This window comes from Zootoca vivipara, chromosome 8 (genome assembly GCF_963506605.1).
Source record: "Zootoca vivipara chromosome 8, rZooViv1.1, whole genome shotgun sequence".
Classification (NCBI taxonomy): Eukaryota; Metazoa; Chordata; class Lepidosauria; order Squamata; family Lacertidae; genus Zootoca; species Zootoca vivipara.
The window spans coordinates 39,123,908-39,144,579 of NC_083283.1; positions in this window are offsets into that span (position 1 = coordinate 39,123,908).

A 20,672-nucleotide genomic window follows, 5' to 3' on the forward strand; every position below is an offset into this window, starting at 1 on the left:
AAGAACGAATAAGCTTGTAGCCCACCTCTGCACTCTCTCTAAACCGACCAAATTTCCCATGCCGTGTCCTGAATTATTAAAATACTGACTTTGGTGTCAGTATTAAAGTGTTGCAAGTGGTTATATGTGTGCTGCAAAGCTAGAGCAGCGAAATGCCTTCACTCTGCAAACACTTTAGAAAAGTTGCTTGATTTCATTTGGGAGTTTCATCGGACTCTTTCAGCCTTTTTAGAAAAGTTACTGCATTTTCACAGACTGATCTTGTACGTTCTCTGCTGATGTTGTACCACAAAATGCAGCCCAGTGCCAGCATAGTGACTCTTCTCGAAGCACTGGCACCATCAGCAGAGCAATCGTCACACTTTGGTGCTGTAGAAAAACAGGACGGCATCCAGAGACTAGATGAACAGAAGAATGAGAAGGCAGCATAGTATGAGTGGAGGTGAAGTCAGGGATGATGGGTATTGTAGTCCAAAAAGATCTGGAGGGCACCTAAGTGACTTCCCCTGGCTTAAGGGATGGTCTGCACAAAAGCATGACAAATGTGATGGGATGCTCTATGTAGCCTAATCAGTGTACAACAATATGGTTCTTAGCATGACAGTGAATCTGAGGCTTTGTGCAGCTTTTGCATGGCACAAGCCTGTGCCGAGTTGGTTCTTTGCTCAGGTATATGCTTCAGATTCAGCTGTGAGTGTATCCAGATTTCCTCCCAGAAGACGTTTTCATACTCTGGGTTTTTTTTTTGCTAAGGAGTTTTGGCTGTGTACATTGAGGCTTATATTGGAGAGATCAAGATTGTGACACACCAAGCTCAATGTTCTCATTGAACTATTAAACCTGTGTCTCTTGAATGATCTATTTCACACTACAGGTGGAACTTGGCTGCAGGGCAAGTCCTATAATTAGGAAGAGTGAAGATGGCAGATGCTGAGGGATGTGAAGCAGTGGGAAGGTGTGAGAGGGCATTGTCGTGTGTGTGGCCTGCCCTAAGCTAGCCTGCCATTCTCAGGCATTTTAGAGGACGGTGCTATGTTTATAGGGTTGAAATAAGATTCAGCTGCCAAGCTGTTTGTTTTTTCTACATGGAATGGGGAGGAGAACCATTTTATTCTTTGCCTCAGACAGAAAAAATGTATTGAGTTGGCCCTGCACGACTGATTGCTGCTCCATATATAACAATCCCTGTACATAAACCTGCATGATGAGAGTGATGTGCTCTAGTCAAGCTTTCTTCCAAGTTTGCTATGTAGAAGGAGTTGTTTGTATGGATAGACATTCAATTATGGGAACCTAGAGCTACAGATTGAAGTTGAACACCCAGGTACAGATTTTACTATCTCAGTGAGAAGTGGGCTCAAATGAGGTGGTGTCTAGATCCCTTAAAGTGAGTGCCCAAATACAGAAACTAATTCACAAAGCTGTTAAATTATTCCTGTGTTTTATTGCGTAAAGATTCACTGAATTACATCTTTGGATCTTACAGAAGGTTGATTTTTATTGGGGGAATGCTACTCTGAAATTACTTTGGAATAGCAGATGCAATTAACATGCTGAATTTCCTAAAACTGGATAATTATAAGGAAGCAATTTTGCCCTTGCTTGGAATAACCAGTGATTTTGATGTTCAAGGCGGAAAAGCAAACACTCATGCTTCAACACTGGGCTGTTTTCCTATGATTGCCTTTTGTGGTAACCCTAACCATTAGGTCCAGTCATGACCGACTCTGGGGTTGCGCGCTCATCTCGCATTATTGGCCGAGGGAGCCGGCGTATAGCTTCCAGGTCATGTGGCCAGCATGACAAAGCCGCTTCTGGGAAACCAGAGCAGCACATGGAAACGCCGTTTACCTTCCCGCTATAGCGGTTCCTATTTATCTACTTGCATTTTGATGTGCTTTCGAACTGCTAGGTTGGCAGGAGCTGGGACCAAGCAACGGGAGCTCACCCCGTCACAGGGATTCAAACCGCTGACCTTCTGATCAGTAAGCCCTAGGCTCAGTGGTTTAGCCCACAGCGCCACCTGGGTCCCGCCTTTTGTGGTAGACAAGACCAAATAAGATTTCTGCCTTAAAACTACCCCAGTCTTGGCCAAGCTATTTACTCACATAAACATGACTGGAGACATCCCCTTGGGTTGGCTCACCAGCATAGTCGTGCCAATCCCCCCAAAAGGAGACCTATCAGATGCCCATAACTATAGACCCATTAGTCTCCTAGATGTGACTTCCAAATTATACTCATGATATCTACGAAATAAAATTCTGGAATGGGACAGCAAACAAGCTGTCATCCACGAATATTAATATTAATATTAATTTATTATTTATACCCCGCCCATCTGGCCGGGTTCCCCCAGCCACTCTGGGCGGCTTCCAACAAAACACTGAAATATAGAAATCCATCAAACATTAAAAGCTTCCCTAAACAGGGCTGCCTTGAGATGCCTTCTAAAGGTCTGGTAATTGTTGTTCTCAATTGTTTGACCTCTAATGGGAGGGCATTCCACAGGGTGGGTGCCACTACCGAGAAGGCCCTCTGCCTGGTTCCCTGTAACTTGGCTTCTCGTAGCGAGGGAGCCGCCAGAAGGCCCTCGGAGCTGGACCTCAGTGTCCGGGCAGAACGATGGGGGTGGAGACAAGCAGATTTAAGAAGGGCAGGTGCACCACAGACCAAGTATTGTCTGTGTTTTGTTTAGTACCACTTAATCTGTAAATTCACAAAAAGCCCACATTAAGATTCGCTATGCTACATTTGTTGACTTCTCCTCGGCCTTTTATTTAATTGACAGGGAACAACTAAACAGCCGTAGAACAAACTGGCCCATTCAAATATCAGTAAAAGACTTCTCTGGCTCATCAAACAACCACATCGAGGAACCATCAAGGATCGTCAAGGCACCCTCTCACAGGCAATTCAAATTAACAGAGGCATCAAGCAAGGATGTATACTTGCATCCTTCCTATTTAATTACTATATAAATAATCTCATTCCTGATATGGCATCCCCATTCTTTTTCGCCTCCACCCTCGGGAATTGTAAAGTGCCAATTCTGCTGTATGCTGATGACTTAGTTTTGTTATCCCAGAATAAAATCAGACTTAGAAGGATGCTGGTTAAATTTGGACAGCTGTGTAAAAAGAGCATCTAAATATCAACTATGAGAAAACCAAGGTATTTGGCAAGAGGACTACCAAGTCCATGTAGACTCTCGGCGGTCACACCCTTGAGCAAGTACCCAGATTTAAATATGTAGGATTACTTATGGATGGGAAGTCATCATGGAAACCCCATCCAGGAGCAATTAATGTCAATGTCAGATTATGTTAGTGGGAAAACTGACACATAGCTGTGCAATTTTGGGGGCTTCCAGGGGTCAGCAACATTTTGGGAGCTAGCTGTGTCACTTCTTCCTGTTACATTCCAGCTTCTCTGAAAGAATAACAGTCTACCCTGGGGGGGGGGGCATGTGCTGCTTCTGTCTCTCTACTACTTCATCAGAAGTTTACTTCAGCACTTTAGCAGGAAAATAATTATTGGTAAATGCTAGACACACTGAAATGAACAGAAGTAGTTTATTCCCTGCTACAGCGTGGGCAGCAGAAAAAAAAGAAATATCTCAGAGCTAACTAGCAGTAGTTTAATAAAGACTGACATTTGACAGCCATAATAACCCCAACTCAGCAGTTCATCAGGTGATCTATTTAAGATGTCTGACATCTTAGATTTCTAAACCTCTAGAGTTTGCTTCTGCCTTTTGGCCTTAGTAACTGGTTGTTTTCCAGGAAGATTTATACTATGCCCACCGTTTGTTTCTTCCTTTGTCCCTGTAGTTAATTTACTCAGTATTGAACCAATGCCAAACTTTTGGGCTTTATTTTTTTTTATTCACAATGCTCCTCAGCTACTATCCAGGGGCAGAGGAAGGTGGTGTGGTGGGGGCGGTCCACTCCGGGTGTCACTACTGAGGGGGTGACAAAACGCCAGGCGCTTGAGCCACACATCTCTCCTGGGAGTGACGCAGCGGCTTGGGCACCCACAGGCTCCACGCTGCCCCACCCGCTGCCTCCCCCTCAGCTGTAGGGCGGCTGAGTGGGAGGAGGAAGGCAGACTCATTGGAGGCCCCGCGGAGCATCCTGCCCCATGTCCTGCCCCGGGATCGCCCTGCAGGTGGCTGGCCCTACCCCCACAGGCAGCTGGCCCTGCCTCTGAGCTCAGGGCATGCGCGCCACCCCAGGCGCCCGATCAGCTTGCTACTATCACCAATATTTGTCTTCCTGTCTCAATCAATAGCCTTGATCCTTCTGCAGCTTACGGCAGTGTATGTTAAAAGTAGTTTGGTTCTTGCTGTTTACTTTCTCTCAAGATGTGAAGCTGAGGGTCTATGCGACACATAGATACCCAAAGCCTACATGACACAGGCACACTCCTGAGCCATTCACATAAGGAGGGAGGAAAATGAGGGCACACCATAATGTGAATATCCATGTACATTGTCATTAACAAAGTGCAGTATTTTGCGGAGGAAATATTAAACTTGGACCTAAGAATTCTAGAAATGAGCCTCTTCCCAGCCATGAACTTGGTGGGTGCCTGTGGATAAGGCATTCAATCTAAACTGTAGAACTACTTGAATAAAATAGAAATAACAACTTTTCTGCAGATATTTGCCACAAGCTCATACTTTAAAGCTTTTGAAACTTCATAGCTGTGAAAGGGGCATAATACACTATTAAAAGATTTCTACTTGAATTAGTTTGTAGTATGTGGTTGAAATCATTCAGCTGAAACGATATGATTATTTTCATTTTTGTAAATGAGTTAACTCCCACCCCCACCCAAGTCAGGTTCAGGATATTGTTTTGGAACAGTTAGAATAACAGAATCAAGATGTTGTTATGATACTTTAAAAACCAAATGTCACCATAACCTAACATGGACCTGTGCATTTGAGAAGCATAGCAAGAAAGTTCTATAAAATGCAACATACTTCACTGCATATACTTTTACTATAGATAGATAAATTCAAGTTGGCTTAAATAACTTAAAGATCTTCTGTGAGCCCAACATTTAATTCTCACCTATTACTTCAATTTTTTTCATCTTTAACACACTAATTTCTTCATAGTTGATACTGAATATATGGAAGGTGAAACAAGTTCATAGTGTTCTGAAGCTTGTTCCTGGTAAGGAGGACACAGCCAGAAAGACTTAGACAAAACAAGTTGCTTCTTTATTCCTCTACCCTTTCTTACCACTCTTGTCTCCTTTCCCCCCTGTTCCTCTCTCCTTCTTTCTACTAGGATCCTCTATGAACAGGGGCATAGCATAGGGGGCTGTAGCCCCAGACACATTTTTTGAGGGGGCGCAACCAGTTGCCCCATGACAGGCTCCCTCATTGAGGAAAGCCTTGCCCAGCCCGGCCTTCAGGGTTGGAGTGGCGGTGGCAGCTGCTGCTCCTCCTTAGAGCTGCCCCTGGGCCAGCCAAGAGGGAGGGGAAGGGCACAGCCATCAGCCAGCCACTGCTCCACTCCTGGGTCAGAGTTGACTCAGGGACGGAAGCAGCAGAGAGGAGGAGAGGCAGTGGCGGCTTTGCCGCCTCTCTCCTTCCCTGGGCTCCGGCAGGTGAGTGCTCCCCCACCCAGCTTGACTGGAAGGGCATGTGCCTCCCCTGCTGTGTCCTCCTCATTTCGCCCTTCTAGCCCATGCAGGAAAAGCAAAATGATGAGGACACAAGAGACAGGCATGCTTCTAATCAGCCTGATCAGGCTGAGAAGAGTGCCTCCCCAGGCGCACCCATGACTTTCCATGAATTTGTTCTCTTTTCTTTTTCACAGGAGAGATTGCATCAGAGATTCAGTGACTGTCCAGCCAGTTTCTTGGGGGCAGAGAAAAGATTTCACTTTTTATTATACTATTTCAACTATATTTGCTTCCACATTTCATTAACTGTTAGCATAAATTGCAAACCCGCTCGGCAGTACAGCATACAAATTGGACAAGATAAGTCCTCTGAGACTCTCAGCCACATTGTACCTTCAGCATCAGTTATGCATATCTTTGAACCTTGCTATGCAGTAGTTTGCTATGCAGTGAAACAAAGGAGTAATGGCTGTGATCATTCAAAGAACAAAAGGATTTTGTCTAATTCACAGGGACTAACCACATGGTTAGTCTCAACAGATGAAATAAAACAGGGGATTCCCCTTGCAAAGCAGCTAGGGGTGGGATAATCTGTCTGATTTGGTTTCTTTCGATTTCTCCTTTTCCCCAGCTTTAGTTCAATCTCAAATTCTGTATATTTCCACTTCAGGTTGTTGTTTTTTCCTTGGTGTGTGTTGTTTTACATACACACAAAATAGTAAACCCATATAAAATAGCTATACCAACAGAACAATGCTGTGACATTCTCAGAGGATATTTGAGCCTAAAATAGCCACTATCTCTTATTGCACTGTAGACTGCATGAGCCCAAAGCAGGACAAGCACTGTACATCTCTCTGTTTTTCTTCGACGAGTTTAGTAACATCAGACATCTCTAGTGACTGTGTACACATGAATGTTGGAAGGGAAAATATAAAAAAGAGAAAATGGAAAATCCCAGAATGAACAAGCTTTCCCTACTCTTAATATTTTGATCAATTAAACCCTGAACATGTAAACTTAGCCTGTTCAACAGAGAATAAATTCTTAGCCATTTATCACCGGTCTATAGCATTCAGTATTCTACCTCTAACTGCAGAATTCCCTGATGCCCCCTCCCTGTGTAAGCCTGTGTGTGAAAGAAATACATAATTGAAGACTGAAGAACTTCACCAAAATATACAAGATCTGCTCTAACTGGCCTGAATCAGTTCAAACTGAGATTCTAAGAATGTACTAAGTCATTTCAAAACATTTCCTACAGCCAGTTTAGCATTGTTTTTTTTTAAGAATTCATTTCATCTTCAGAATTTATTAAAATGCATGTCAGAAGAAGATCAGAAATGATAAAAGTGTATTAGGGGAGCTCTAGATATGAACTGTGGTTGGGGTATGATCTGTGAGTTAGCCTGTTGGGCTGATTAAACATTCATGTTATGAATATGATCCTTCATCTTTGATGATTTGGCTTCAATCAATTCAACAATCACTCTGCTCTACCACAAATTTGCCTGTGGAGTGAGAGACTAATTGAACATCTCTGAATCAAAGGCACATGCTTTATTTGAGAGCTGCTGATATAAATAATGAGGTTAATCGAATAAGTTCACTTGCATAGAAATATCTTCCCTTGTGGGTTATCTTTTGTATACATCTTTCCAAACACTGCTGCCTTGGCCAGAGGTGTCACATCCACAACATAGATTTAAAACACCCTTTTACCATTTTAACAGCCATGACATCCCCCAAAGAATCCTGGGAACCATCTTTTGTTATGGGCATGGTATCACATAGCTACAGTTCTCAGGATCTTTAATAAAAATTACAGTTCCCAAGATTCTCCATGACTGTGAAAGTGGCATAATAGCACATTTTACGTTTAGTAATTTTATCATCATCATTAAAGTTATTTGCCACCCTTCTTCTAAAGATCAAAGGGTTGTTTACAATATAAAACACAAAAATGTATACCATAATAACAAACAAAATAATACCGACCCACCCCAGTTTAAAAGGTCATCGTTGGCATCTGTCTGTCTCGGGAGACTATGGAAGAGTGTGCCTTTGGCGGTGAAATCAAACTATTGGAAGTTTGCAGCGCTTGCTGTGGCTGTAGAGATTGATATGGGAGAGATGTGCTTTGTTGCAGCTGGGGCAGATGAAGGCATCTAGTTGTGATGCTGTAGATGCACCCGGATGGGCCATAGGTGCCTGGAAGAAGAAAATGTTTTTTCCTGGCATCTAAAGATATGTAATGAGGGTGCCAGGTAAGCTGCTCTAGGGAGAGCATTCCACAAGCAGGGACCCACGGCAAAAGGGCCCTTTCTCATGTTGCCACCCCCCAAAAAACCTCTTGAGAAGTAGAGACACATGATGATTGCAGTGTTCAGGTTAGTGCATATGGTGGTATTGCGGTCCTGAGCCATTTAAGGCTTTATAGGTCAAAACCAACACTTTGGATTTGGCCCAGAAACTAATTGGCGGCCAGTGCAGTTGGGTCAGGATTGGCATCATATGCCCCAAACCATCTCGCCCCGGTGAGCAACCTGTCTGCTGAATTCTGCACCAGCTGAAGTTTCTGAACCATCTTCAGAGGTGTAGTTAACAAAAGTTAGGCTATCCCAGTCCAGAGAGGGGCACAGCTGGGCCGCCAGCTGAAGATGGAAGGCACTCTGTGTCACAAAATCCACTGAGCCTCAAGTGAGAGCAGTGGATCCAAAAGTACCCCCAAGCTGCATATCCACTCCTTCAAAGGGAGCGTAACCAGTGCCGTCTTAAGCCTATCTGGCGCCGTGGTGCAAGGATCCCTCCGACGCCCCCCCACGCCCACCTTTCCCTCCGGACAAGCTGGACAGGGCGGGGGGGGGTTTCCTCTCGTGGACCCTCTTTCTCCCTTTGGGGGATCCCTCCTTCCATCCTGGGGGCTCCAATGACGCATGGCTCGGTTGCCAGGGAACCGGCTGCGGAGGGAGGGGACGATTCCCCAAAGAGAGGGAGGGCACAGATATAAAAAGGGCTCTCCATGGCTTCTCCCACCCCAAAGTGCGCCTCCGCCTCTGGGCCCGGAGAGGGAAGGGTCCCGCAGAGCTCATGTAGCCCACCCCGGATCTGTGGCACCCTCTGCAAACCTGCCCGTCCGTCCTCCCACCCCAACTCAAGCTCCTTCCCGGCCACTCGGCACCCTCCTCCAGTCCTGTGCAGTGGCAGGAAAAGGCTGGAGAAGCGCTCCGGCTACTAACTGCGGTGCCGAGAGGAGAGGCGGCCATTGGGGATTGTACCCGCCTCCCGGGCAGGGCGCACACACCAGCCGGAGAGGAACGGGCAGAGGGAGGGAGGGATGGAGGGCTGGTCGCTGTGCACCCGGCTCACCGATTGCTTCTTCCTGCCTTTCCCCAGCGGCGGGCAGGCTGCCGCCCCTACCAAGGCGTGGCCCCCAGACCTCTTCCCTGGCACCCTCCAGTGCCCTCCAGCACCCGGCGCCGTGGTTCCAATATGGTGTATGGAGGAGAGTTCTCCCATCTGCCATGCAAAGTGATTCCGACACAAGTTTTGCCTCCTCAGAATTAAACTGCAGTCATGTGGGGCTTTGATCCCCAGCTTTTATTCAATATTATGGCTTCCTGTGACTGCTTTTCTTTTAGCTGTTTTTGAAAGCTAGAGTACGGGCAATGACACACCACATGTAGGTTCTTCGGTGAGAATAGAAGTTCAACAAAGAGTTACTTTCCATTTCAATCCAGAATTACTCTGCATGCATAATGGGTCTTGTAGTAGGAGACAGGTTTGGGGCCAGCTGGGGCACCATTCAGATTTTGCCACAACCTGAGGATGAGCCAAGAATGGGGGTGCTCAGAAAGACTTTGGCCTATAAAATAATAGCAATTGAATGGTGCAGGGTCAGGCGTCAGCAGGAAACCAGGAAATGTTAATTTACGTAAAAAGCTCCTAAAACTCTGTGAAAATCATCATCATCATCATCAGACTGTATCATTATCATTTGTTTCTTCCCTGGTTCTCATGAGTGTAGTTTTAATGCTCCTTCACACTTGCAGTTTGGGCAGCCACTCAGAGTAGACTGAAGTGCCTCCTTACAGACAAATGATTGACATTTGAACATAGCTACTCATCTGTGAAAAGCTGTGCCAAAGCTATATTTATACTAAACTAAGTGGTGTGTGAAGAGCTAGAGGGGGCTAGTAAGAACAAGTCTTTAATTTCTACTTTATTAAGCTCTGAACATCTGATTCATCATGCTATTTTCTCTGTAAAAAGAAGAGCCTGCGTTACTGCTCCCCTTCCACCCAACAACTAGATATTTTTGCCTGCGAGTAACTACATTTTGTTATCTCCCTTCACATTTTAATAATAGGAAACATAGCAAAGCCCAAGAAAGTCATGCAGGAGCTAGTGTGCACATAAGAGTCCAGGAATTAATGCTCTGCTCTGTATTGCAGATCACTCTTCTGGCTCTTCAAGCCTTTGCACTTAGGACCAGTAGATGCTGTGAATGACTTATGCAGGCAGCGGAACTGAAACTCTAAGCTGCCTGTCATTCACTGGTTCCAGTCTGCAGATCCTTCTACTCACACTCAACTGAGTCAATTTACATTGCAAAATAGTTCCCTGCTGCTAGTTCGCTTTTTGTATCTGTTCTGTTTTTGCCAAATATGTTTATTCATTGGGCGAACAAATAAATCTTGAATATTGTTAAGCAACTTTTCAATCACCAGAGTGCATAGAAAATCACTGGATTTTAAGTTACAATTCTATAAACACTTACCTTGAGAGTAAGCTTCATTTAACTCAGTGCAGCTTCTGAGCAGCAGACATGCATATGATTGCACCATTAATCTCTCCCTAAAAGATTAATGGTGACAGATGCCTATCAACTAAGCCTGTACAGTTGACAAGCACTTAGGACAGAGCCTTGTCACCAGTGGCCCCACAGCTATGAAATGCAATACCATAGGATGTTAGATAGACTTCTTCCCTTGATATTTTTCAAGAGACTTTAAAGACCCAGTTTTTTCCGCTTTGGCTTTTAAACACTGTTTGGCCACTCTGTTTTGTAAGACTATGCTATGCTGGGCATTTTGCTTACCTTGTATGAGTTTTCATTGTGTGTGTGTGTGTGTGTGTGTGTGTGTGTAGCTTATGCTTAAAAAGCGATGTGAAATAATCTCTTTGCCCAAAATTCATCCTGATTGCAACCTAATGAAGGCTAATTCACATCCCCACAAGTTCTGTCCTATTTCAAAGTTCTGAATCCACTTGAGCTGCTCTTTCTGAAAGAACTGATCAGTTTTCTCATCAGCACCAAGGTCACCAAACACACAATTGTCTGTATTAGAATAATAACATCATAGAATAATAGAGTTGGAAGGAACCCCAAGGATCATATAATCTATGGGTAGGCAAACTATGGCCCGGGGGCCAGATCCGGTCCAATCACCTTCTAAATCTGGCCGCAGGCAGTCTAGGAATCTGTATGTTTTTACATGAGTAGAATGTGTGCTTTTATTTAAAATGTATCTCTGGGTTATTTATGGGGCATAGGAATTCGTTCGTTCTTCTTTTTTCCAAAATATAGTCTGCCTGTCTGCCCCAAGGTCTGAGGACAGTGAACCAGCCCCCTGCTGAAAAAGTTTGCTGACCTCTGGTATACTCCAACCCCTGCAATCTCAACTAGAGTTGATTCTCAACTAAATCATCCATGACAGATGGCTAGCCAACCTCTGTTTAAAATCTTCCAATGAACGAGAGTCCATGACCTTCCAAGGGAGTCTGTTCCTCTGTAAGACACTGGAGGGAGTCTGTTCTCCTCCAGCTACAAAGCCTTAGCTAATTTAGTACATATGTTGCTGTTTTGTTTTTGTTTCTTTCAGGAAAAAATATTTTATCGATTTTCAAATAAACACAGCACAAACAGGAAATCCCCTCTGCTGACGGATGAGTACAGCATTCCAAATCTGAAAGGGGGAAAAAGAAAGTCAAAAGCTTGTCAATTCATATAGCCCATCAAATAACAAGAATATTTCTGCAAGCAACCATGAGCTGCTGGAGCTCTGTGGGCATATTCCTTTGTTGCAGCATAAAACTGGTCAGATTTCTTATTTTTTCTTCATTCTCATATTTTAATAGCAAGTTTTTCAATTAGAACTATAGCCCACAATTGTTGAAACCCAGATTTTAATCAGGTTTGTATTAAAAAATCTCCAAAATATAGGGCTGCATTTAATGAACCAAGCACTCTAGCTGAAGGCAGCACAAAGGCTCTCACTAGTGCAAGGGTATATATCTCCTCTCCACCCCATGTGTTCCCCAAATCCACTCTGTGGAGCCAGGAGAATTTCCATAACCTACAGGGGGAGGAGAGGGGGATTGCTTTGTCGAGGACCATGTTGAATTCCTCCTACCTTACTTATGGTTAGTCTTGCCATTGTCATAAGTGAAAAGATCTCTTTGAGTTGCATATAGATAAAAGAGCAACCGTTAGGTTGAGGGAAATAGCTTTATTCATGACCATTCACATGGTTTTTTTACATTTATTGAATTTTCACATGATATTGATCTTTATCTGCCAACTATCAGGATACCACAAAAAACGCAACTTGCTGAGAAAATTACATACAATGTCTAATTTATCTCCACATAGGGGTAAACAATGTAGTAAATAGCAGTGGCACTCAACCGCTCTGTCATGTAAGTCCAAATAAAGTATTACAACAAATGTTCAAACAGGACCCAATATGTGTGGATCCTATGAAGTGCAAAGTCCATAAGTAGATGCAAGCAGAACAAGGTTTTCCGGAATAAAAACAACCTGTTCTGCTTGCATCTACTTATGGACTTGAGTGCCACTGCTATTTACTACATTGTTTATCCCTATGTGGAGATGAATTAGACATTGTATGTAATTTTCTCAGCAGGTTGCATTTTTTGTGGTTTATGCTTGAACTGTACGTGACCTAGGTTCTTTTGGTATTGAACTATCAGGATACAACATGATTTAACTGGCTAAAAATGATCAGCGTGCAAATCGGCCAAAAATCGCCCCCAAAATATCACAAACGTCATCTACTATTGTATATCTTAGGTTGCTTCGCATTAAACAGTGAACCAAACCATTTTGCCCCACATCCCTACTTTATTCTCTGCTCTGCAGTGTGGCATCTTACTTGCACAAAGGTTTAACTAGCCCTGAGATTGAGGCAGGATATAGTTAAGAGAAGATGAGTTCCAACTAGTCGGCGCATGTTCTGGTGATGTAGTGGCTTAAAAAACAAAACAAACCAAAGTAAATACTCACAGTGTGCTTCTATGTAATGTGTCTGTCTGTCTGTGATGCTGAAAGTCATGCATGTTATGTACTACTGCTGACTTACTTCCTGTAGGCATTGTGGCTGAAACTTTAATGAGGTCATTCCAAGTTCAGGAAGGTTATTTTTATACGGTCTGGCAAGTCTAACTCTAACAATCTGTACAGTGCAATCTGTGTGATTCTGTGTATCATTGTTCTTCTGCGGCATTGCACTGTTTTGTTCAAGAAGAGGTTTTAAAATGATGTCAACCCTTTTCCGATTAAGAAGCAGTCATTCTCACTCCCTCTGGCATTTGCTTCTGTTTTGCTTTCAGTTCTGATTTATATGTTCCCAAACCATACCTGCATCTTACTTCCCTTTAAATATTTTCCGACCTACATTTGTATCTTTTCTTATGCTGTTTGTTCTCTTCAGCTCTGCCTAGTCAGTTTTATTTCATGAAATCATTGGACCATGTTTCTTACAAGTTTGTGTATTTTGTTGATGACTGATGCTTTATGCATTTTGTTTTGTTTTTTGATCTGATGTGGATGGTGTTTGGGGTATGGCAGTTAGCAGAAACATAAAAATAAATTCCTTGTGTGATGCAGCTGTGCCAGTCAAGGAAAAAGGTAGAATGCTGGAGTTGGATCCCCAAGGGATGCCTTAAACATGCTGTGCACCTGACAGGGATGCATTATTGTAGGGAAAAACGTTTGGTTGTACCTTGTTTTCCTTCTGTGAGCAGAATGTCTCTGCCACACACAGAACAAACAACACTTTCCAACTTTGTAGAAAAGTATTGCTTGAGAAAAGTCAGAGGAGATTCTTCTTTTGTACAAGCTCATTTTCAAGTGCTTTAATGGCCCACTTGAGTTTATATACTACAGCCTGTATTATCCTTCTTTACTATTTCTTATACTGTAACATGACCCCTGATACAGTCAAACCTTGGTTCCCTTTCGCTTTCCTTTCACTTCCAGGCATATGCCTTTCGGCTTTGGCCCAGCCGCTTCATCAGCTCTGAATCTACTTGCACTTGTCCTCTGCTCTTCCTCAGTAGCATGTTGGATGCCTTCCGACCTGAGGGGCTCATCTTCCAGCGTCATAACTTTTATATGCCTGTTGTCTTTGTCCATGGAGTTTTCTTGGCAGGGATACTGGAGTGGCTTGCCAGTTCCTGCTCCAGGTGGATCACGTTTAGTCAAAATCCTCCACTATGACCTGTCCATCTTGGGTGGCCCTGCACAGCAGAGCTCATAGCTTCTCTGAGTTATTCTAGCCCCTTTGCCACGACAAGGCAGTGATCCATGAATGAGTTTCTCTAAACTAAAAAGCTCCAAATGATGCAAACTTTCCTCATAGGGGAGCTTCTCCATTCCTCTGATCAGTTTGGTTGCCTTTTTTTCTGAAACTTTCCAAACTCCACAATTTCCTTTTTTAGGTGAGCTTACCAGAACTGTTATTTGGATCCAAGCCATGTGTACACTGTTATTTGTAATTATTACATATGTAACTTTTCTGCCCAGTATACACTTGGAGTGTCTTGGATGGACATGATTGCTGTAGTTACACTAGCATTAACACTGATGTTTCCTGCACTAAATGCATATAACTGATTCCTCTAAAAAAATGTCCCTGGCAACCTTTATTAGAAAGGCACTCCTTCCATATGGGTACTCAGTGCAAGAGCAAATGAGGGTGGGCTGTTTTGTGCCAATATATACTCTTGCTTTTCAAAAATTCTCTAGCAAAAGTGCACAGAAGGGAACGATTTGCCAAATGGTTTGCAAGGTAATTTCCAATGCTGGAATCCCCATGCACCTTACTCAGGACATAATGGCACAGTTTGGAGGAAGATGTGTTGTAGATTGTGCCAGAGGCTTAGCTTGACAAGGCCATTGCTCTTTCTACCCCTGCAAAAGGAAAAAGGAGCTCAGATCTGACATAGTCTGATTTGGGTGAGATTAGTGGTATTAAGTGATTTAATATAGACTCTGCAAACTCTTTCCTGCTTCCCGAAATCCACATGCTTCAGTTTAAGAGATAAACTACAACACTTTTTCACTGTGTCTCTGAGTATTGTGCTGGAACCAATATCTCTGGTATAATTTGTGGCTGTAGTAATACAGTTGTTAATTTTTTGCTATAAACTAACATTATTTCTGCTGTTTTTGAATGTAATCAGAGAATCACTGAATTGGCATGGAAGCAATAGGTCATCTATCACAACTCCATTTTAGTCTGGCTTCCAGCCCAGATGTTAGTGGTTGTCCCAGAAGAATAACCATTCAGGAAAATAGCCTAGGGCAGTGATGTCCTTGGGTGTGTACACCAGCAGCTTAAGATACAGCAAGGTCATTCTCGGCTGTGTTTCAAATAGCATTTTACATTGCTGTACACTTCATTACCTGAATACCCCACCCCCTCATACATTACCAGATTTGTTTTCCTTTGCCAGCAACCACCCCAATTCATATTCAGTGTAGCTGTCATCCATCCATGTGCAATGAATTTCTAAAATGTACATGCCTCAACTTAACCATGCCTTGTGTTTTCAAATGAGATGGAAGCTGGTTTGAGAGACAGCACATCATTCAGCAGCATTTCTCAAGAAACCACAGGATACATATGGATTGTGGCTAATGTGGCTTCAAACACCAGTGCTGGGAGCTCACTGGAACCAGAGTAATGGTGCTGTGTATACAGCCCTTGCTGGTTCTGTTACATAGAGACTTTCAGTGTTCACAGCCTTGGTATCCTGGACTGCCTACTGGAATGGGACTTGAAAGCACTCTTTTGCTATACAGTGGTACCTCGGTTTATGAACACAATTGGTTCCGGAAGTCTGTTCATAAACTGAAGCGTTCATAAACTGAAGCGAACTTTCCCATTGAAAGTAATGGAAAGTGGATTAATCTGTTCCAGACAGTCCGCAGAGTACTTAAACTGAAGCATTCATAAACTGAAGTGAACTTTCCCATCGAAAATAATAGAAAGTGGATTAATCCGTTCCAGACGGGTCCGCGGAGTACTCACCCTGAAGCGTACTTAGCCCGAAGCATGGGTGTAATTGGTTCCGGAAGTCTGTTCATAAACTGAAGCGTTCATAAACTGAAGCAAACCTTCCCATTGAAAGTAATGGAAAGTGAATTAATCCGTTCCAGATGGGTCCGCTGCGTTCGTAAACCGAAAATTCGTAAACCGAGGTGTTCGTAAACCAAGGTTCCACTGTAGTTCTGACCCTTCCTGTAGGGTTTGTTTCATAAGGTGTTGCTTGGAAGCTGCTGGTCGACACCTTAGTCATTAGCGTATCATATTTTTGTCCTCCAGACTCCCCCATGCTTTTCAGCATCTGTATAGAAAACTATTTGGGGAGTGCAGTATCCCACTTCTTTCCAGTTCACTCTAGTGAAGCCGTAGAAAGCGTCCAATTGGTGCCTGCTACCAATAATAGGCTGGATGTGGGCTAACAAACTGAAGCTTAATCCACACGAAAACACAAATGGTTCTGGTTAGGAGAGCTGTAAATTCAAGAAATAATTAGAACATCCATATACTGCCCTTCATAAATATTTTCCCCAAGGTGGTTTATAACGCACACTAAAACAATAGAGATGCAGCATGTCGTGGATGGAGTTGACCCCTCTTGGAAAAGGAGGTTCATGGCCTAGAAGTGCTCCTGGACCCAGATGTGATTTAGGATGCTCAGTTGTAGCCAGGAGTTCAGTTGCCCAGATTTTACTTATGCACCAACAGTGCCTGTTTCCTGGTAAAGCCAGTTGTGTGCCAAGGCCCCATGACCCGCAGTCCCCCAGTGGATAAATAATGCACATGAACAAGTGGATTTTGGTTTATGGGTTCAAATTGGCCACAACTTCATTGGTTACAGAGTAGCTTGGCTTAGGCATTGGGTGAAGCCAGACTGTATCTCAACTCCTGCCCATCTGCTAGAAGTCTAACTAAGGGTAAACCACCAATAGGGGGAGCACTATGACTTATATCAAATAGGGGCATCCCAAGGGGTCCCAGTTGGGGTAGTGGGGTAGAGAATCCACACGCCCAGATCCCTTTAACAGGGTACCCTTAATGAGGAGGATCAGGCGGAGGCTACAACCTTCCCTCCATCCAAACAAAGGCTTACCCAATGCCTAACCCAGGCATTCCCAAACTTCGGGCCTCCAGATGTTTTGGACTACAATTCCCATCATCCCTCACCACTGGTCCTATTAGCTAGGGATCATGCGAGTTGTAGGCCAAAACATCTGGAGGGCCGCAGTTTGGGGATGCCTGGCCTAACCTCACAAAGTTGTGTCGATTGCAACGAAAACCAAATGGCGGAGTCAATATGCCAGGTGGAAAAATTCCTGCCCGGTCGCAACAATATGGCGACCCACATTAGTCCATAGCAAGGTCGTAACACATCAAAGCAGAAAAAGAGGGCAAGGTGGGTGGGACATCTGGTGAAGGGTGAGAGAGGACAACCTCCCCACTGTGCCGGAGTTTTAATTCCCCAAGGACAAGCCTCCATCGGTGCCAATTGGACAGTGAGGCCTGCTAAATGATCATTTAGCAATGCTGCCTACCTAATAAGGTAAGCAGACATCTGGGCACAGTGACACACACCTTCATTACACAGAGATTGAATTGTTGCATTATGCTCTGTGTGGGGCTGCCTTTGAAAAATGCCTGCTGTGACCAATTTGCATTATATTTTACGGATGAAATCACTTGTTAATCTGTGCTGACTTGGATGCCATAGTTTTTACAGAATCAGAGAGGGATGCAGCTAGGACACCATATGGTCCTGTAGTTATGCTTATTTTTCAGCTTTTGCAATCTGGGAATGTGGACAAGCGACTTGAAGGACTGAGCTCAACCACATGTTCTCTAGACATTTGTTCATTGTGGCTGCTGAAATCTGCAGCCTGAGCTGAGTTGGGATTAAGAATCTCAGAGGATTGATCCTATGGTCATGGACAATTAATGCCTAGGGACCAATTATCCACTTCTGAGCAAGCTGTTGGAGTGGGTGGTAGCCTCTCAAATCCAGGTAGTTTAAGCCATAACATTATTTAAATCCATTCCAGTCTGGTGTCAGACCCAGTTTAGAGCTGGAAGCATCCTTGGTCACCTTGGTGGACAACATGTGGGGAGAGAATAGGGAGAGTGAAGCCTGACTATTGTCTTACATAGCTCTCCTGGAAAGGGGTTCCAACCATCTTGCTTTAACTCACTATGACTGTTGGTTTTATGAGCCACTGGTCCTCAGCTGCACTTACTTCCCCTTCATTTTATGCCTCCAGTTTATAATTATCAGAAGCAGATAAACAGGTTGCTGACTTCTAATGGCCAAGCTCTCTCTCTCTCTCTCTCTCTCTCTCTCTCTCTCTCTCTCTCTCTCTCTCTCTCTCTCTCTCTCTCTCTCTCTCTCTCTCTCTCTCTCTCTCTCTCTCTCTCTCTCTCTCTCTCTCTCTCTCTCTCTCCCACATATATCAAACAACTTTTCACATGGCTGGCGTATGTTCCCATTTCTTTGGAACTAACCTGCTGAATTTAATAGGGCTGCTTATTGTGAGGTTTATGGGCTGGATTCTAGACATTATGTGTACCAAGACAGTTTGTACATTTAAAATAAATGTTCTAATAGTAAGGAGAAAGAGAAGAAAGAGAGAAGAAAGTTGCAATCTCTCACCCGCCCTTTTAAAAGCACATTACCCTGGCTATAAAGGAACTTGTATAACAAACTGCTGGAGTTATATCACCAAAACATCACCACACACAGGACAAACCACCCACCAAAGGAAAAAGAAAATGTGCTAATCTGCATTCACAGCAGCAGTGACCATGGATGTAAAATGGATTACTGTTACTTACAAAATTGTCTGTGTTAAGGGGAAATCCAGATTAAATTGGGGCAGGCGGGTGGGCTGACATTTTGATGACAGTGACGTAGTGTGGATGTTGTGAAAAACACTCATGCACGAATAAACGTCCATCTGGAATTACCCAAAGTCTATGAGAACTATCCCACAGTGAAGTCTGCAGCTTAATTTCATAAACCAATATGTAAAAATTCCTATTATTCCTGTACCTTTTGTAATATGTTCCCAAAAGAAAACTACACAATTACGCTTGTATTACTTATCAGGTTCAGAGGATTCCTACTTTTGGTATTGCTTTTGGCTTTACCTTTCTAATGTTTAAGCCAAAAAGCAATATTGAAGGTATGAATCCTCTGAACCTGATTAGGAATACAAGTGTAAGTGCATGGTTTTCTTTTGGGGGAAATAATGTCTCTGAAATTAAAATGGCAGTCATGTAGCACAGGTGATGCTGTGTATATTATGCCCCTAGCACTGAAATATATCTCATTATGGTACCTCACAGTATATCCTTTTTTTACTTTGTCTGAATGAATTAATATTGGGTTTGTGTTTAGCTCATTACACACAGGTTGCTCAGAGAAAGCAGTCACATAAAGTGTAGGGAATCTGCAGCTCCTGTTGTAAATTACTAATATTACTAAATTACTAAAATTAATAATATTAATAAATTACCGTAGCATTTTAAAATTGATAAGCCTTTGTGCTTTACACATGTGAAACAAGCTAGTTTGTCTCTAGGTTATAGAATTGCACAGTACCTTCAGAATCCTAAATAAACTGCACATGGTATAAATACTCTTTACTGAAATGCTCTCCAGGGGAGCTTATTGAACACCTAGGTGTGAATTGCTCTTTTAGACCATAAATAGACTAAGGCGACCATATCAGAAAATGACAGATTCCTGAACCTTTCATTACTGGTAGAATAATTCCTAAAAGTGTTGCTTGTCTTGTTCCTGCAAACAAAAAACCCTCTTCTGCTCACCAGAAGAGCCCTGTCATCCTTGAGAATGTTAAATTCTAAATAGGGCTCATATGAACTGTACTTTTGAATGGAAATATATCAGTATCACATCTAAAATAATTACTTTTCAAATAATGTGAAAGTGAGTACAGCATGAGTTAGTCAAGCTGTTCTGTTTTATTTTATTTGACAAAATGTTACCATGCTATCTGCAGGAGTGGGCACCCTGTGGTCTCCCAAATGATGTAGGATTACAACAACTTCCATGATTCCTGGCCATAGGCTGTTCAAGCTGGGGCTGATGGGAGCTGGAGTCCAATAACATCTGGAGGGCCAAATGCCCCTACCCTACATAGGTGATGATCTGTCAATGGTAGGCTGATCCCAGTGGATTTTCATGGAGGGGGAGGTGTGGTCACTGCTTTAGGTGGACACTAAGCACAAAGGCCAGGCTATTTCAGTTGCCTAATGAGGGTTGAGAGGAACGTCTTTATGCTCCCCTGGTGAGAGATGGGGAGGGTTAAAGGAAAGGGGATGTGAAATTCATCTTATGTAAGGTCACACACTATGCCATTTGTTTATATTTGCCTTGATATGTCCTAATCACCCGCACCATTAGAGAAATGAGAACCTAAATGTATTTTGTCCCTTCATTTGAGTGTTCTTTGTCTGCTACTTTGGCTTTAACATCTAGCTTTTAGATTAGAATCATACGGTAGAATCATAGAATCATAGAGTTGGAAGAGACCACAAGGGCCATTCAGTCCAACCCCCTGCCAAGCAGGAAACACCATCAAAGCATTCCTGACAGATGGCTGTCAAGCCTCTGCTTAAAGACCTCCAAAGAAGGAGACTCCACCACACTCCTTGGCAGCA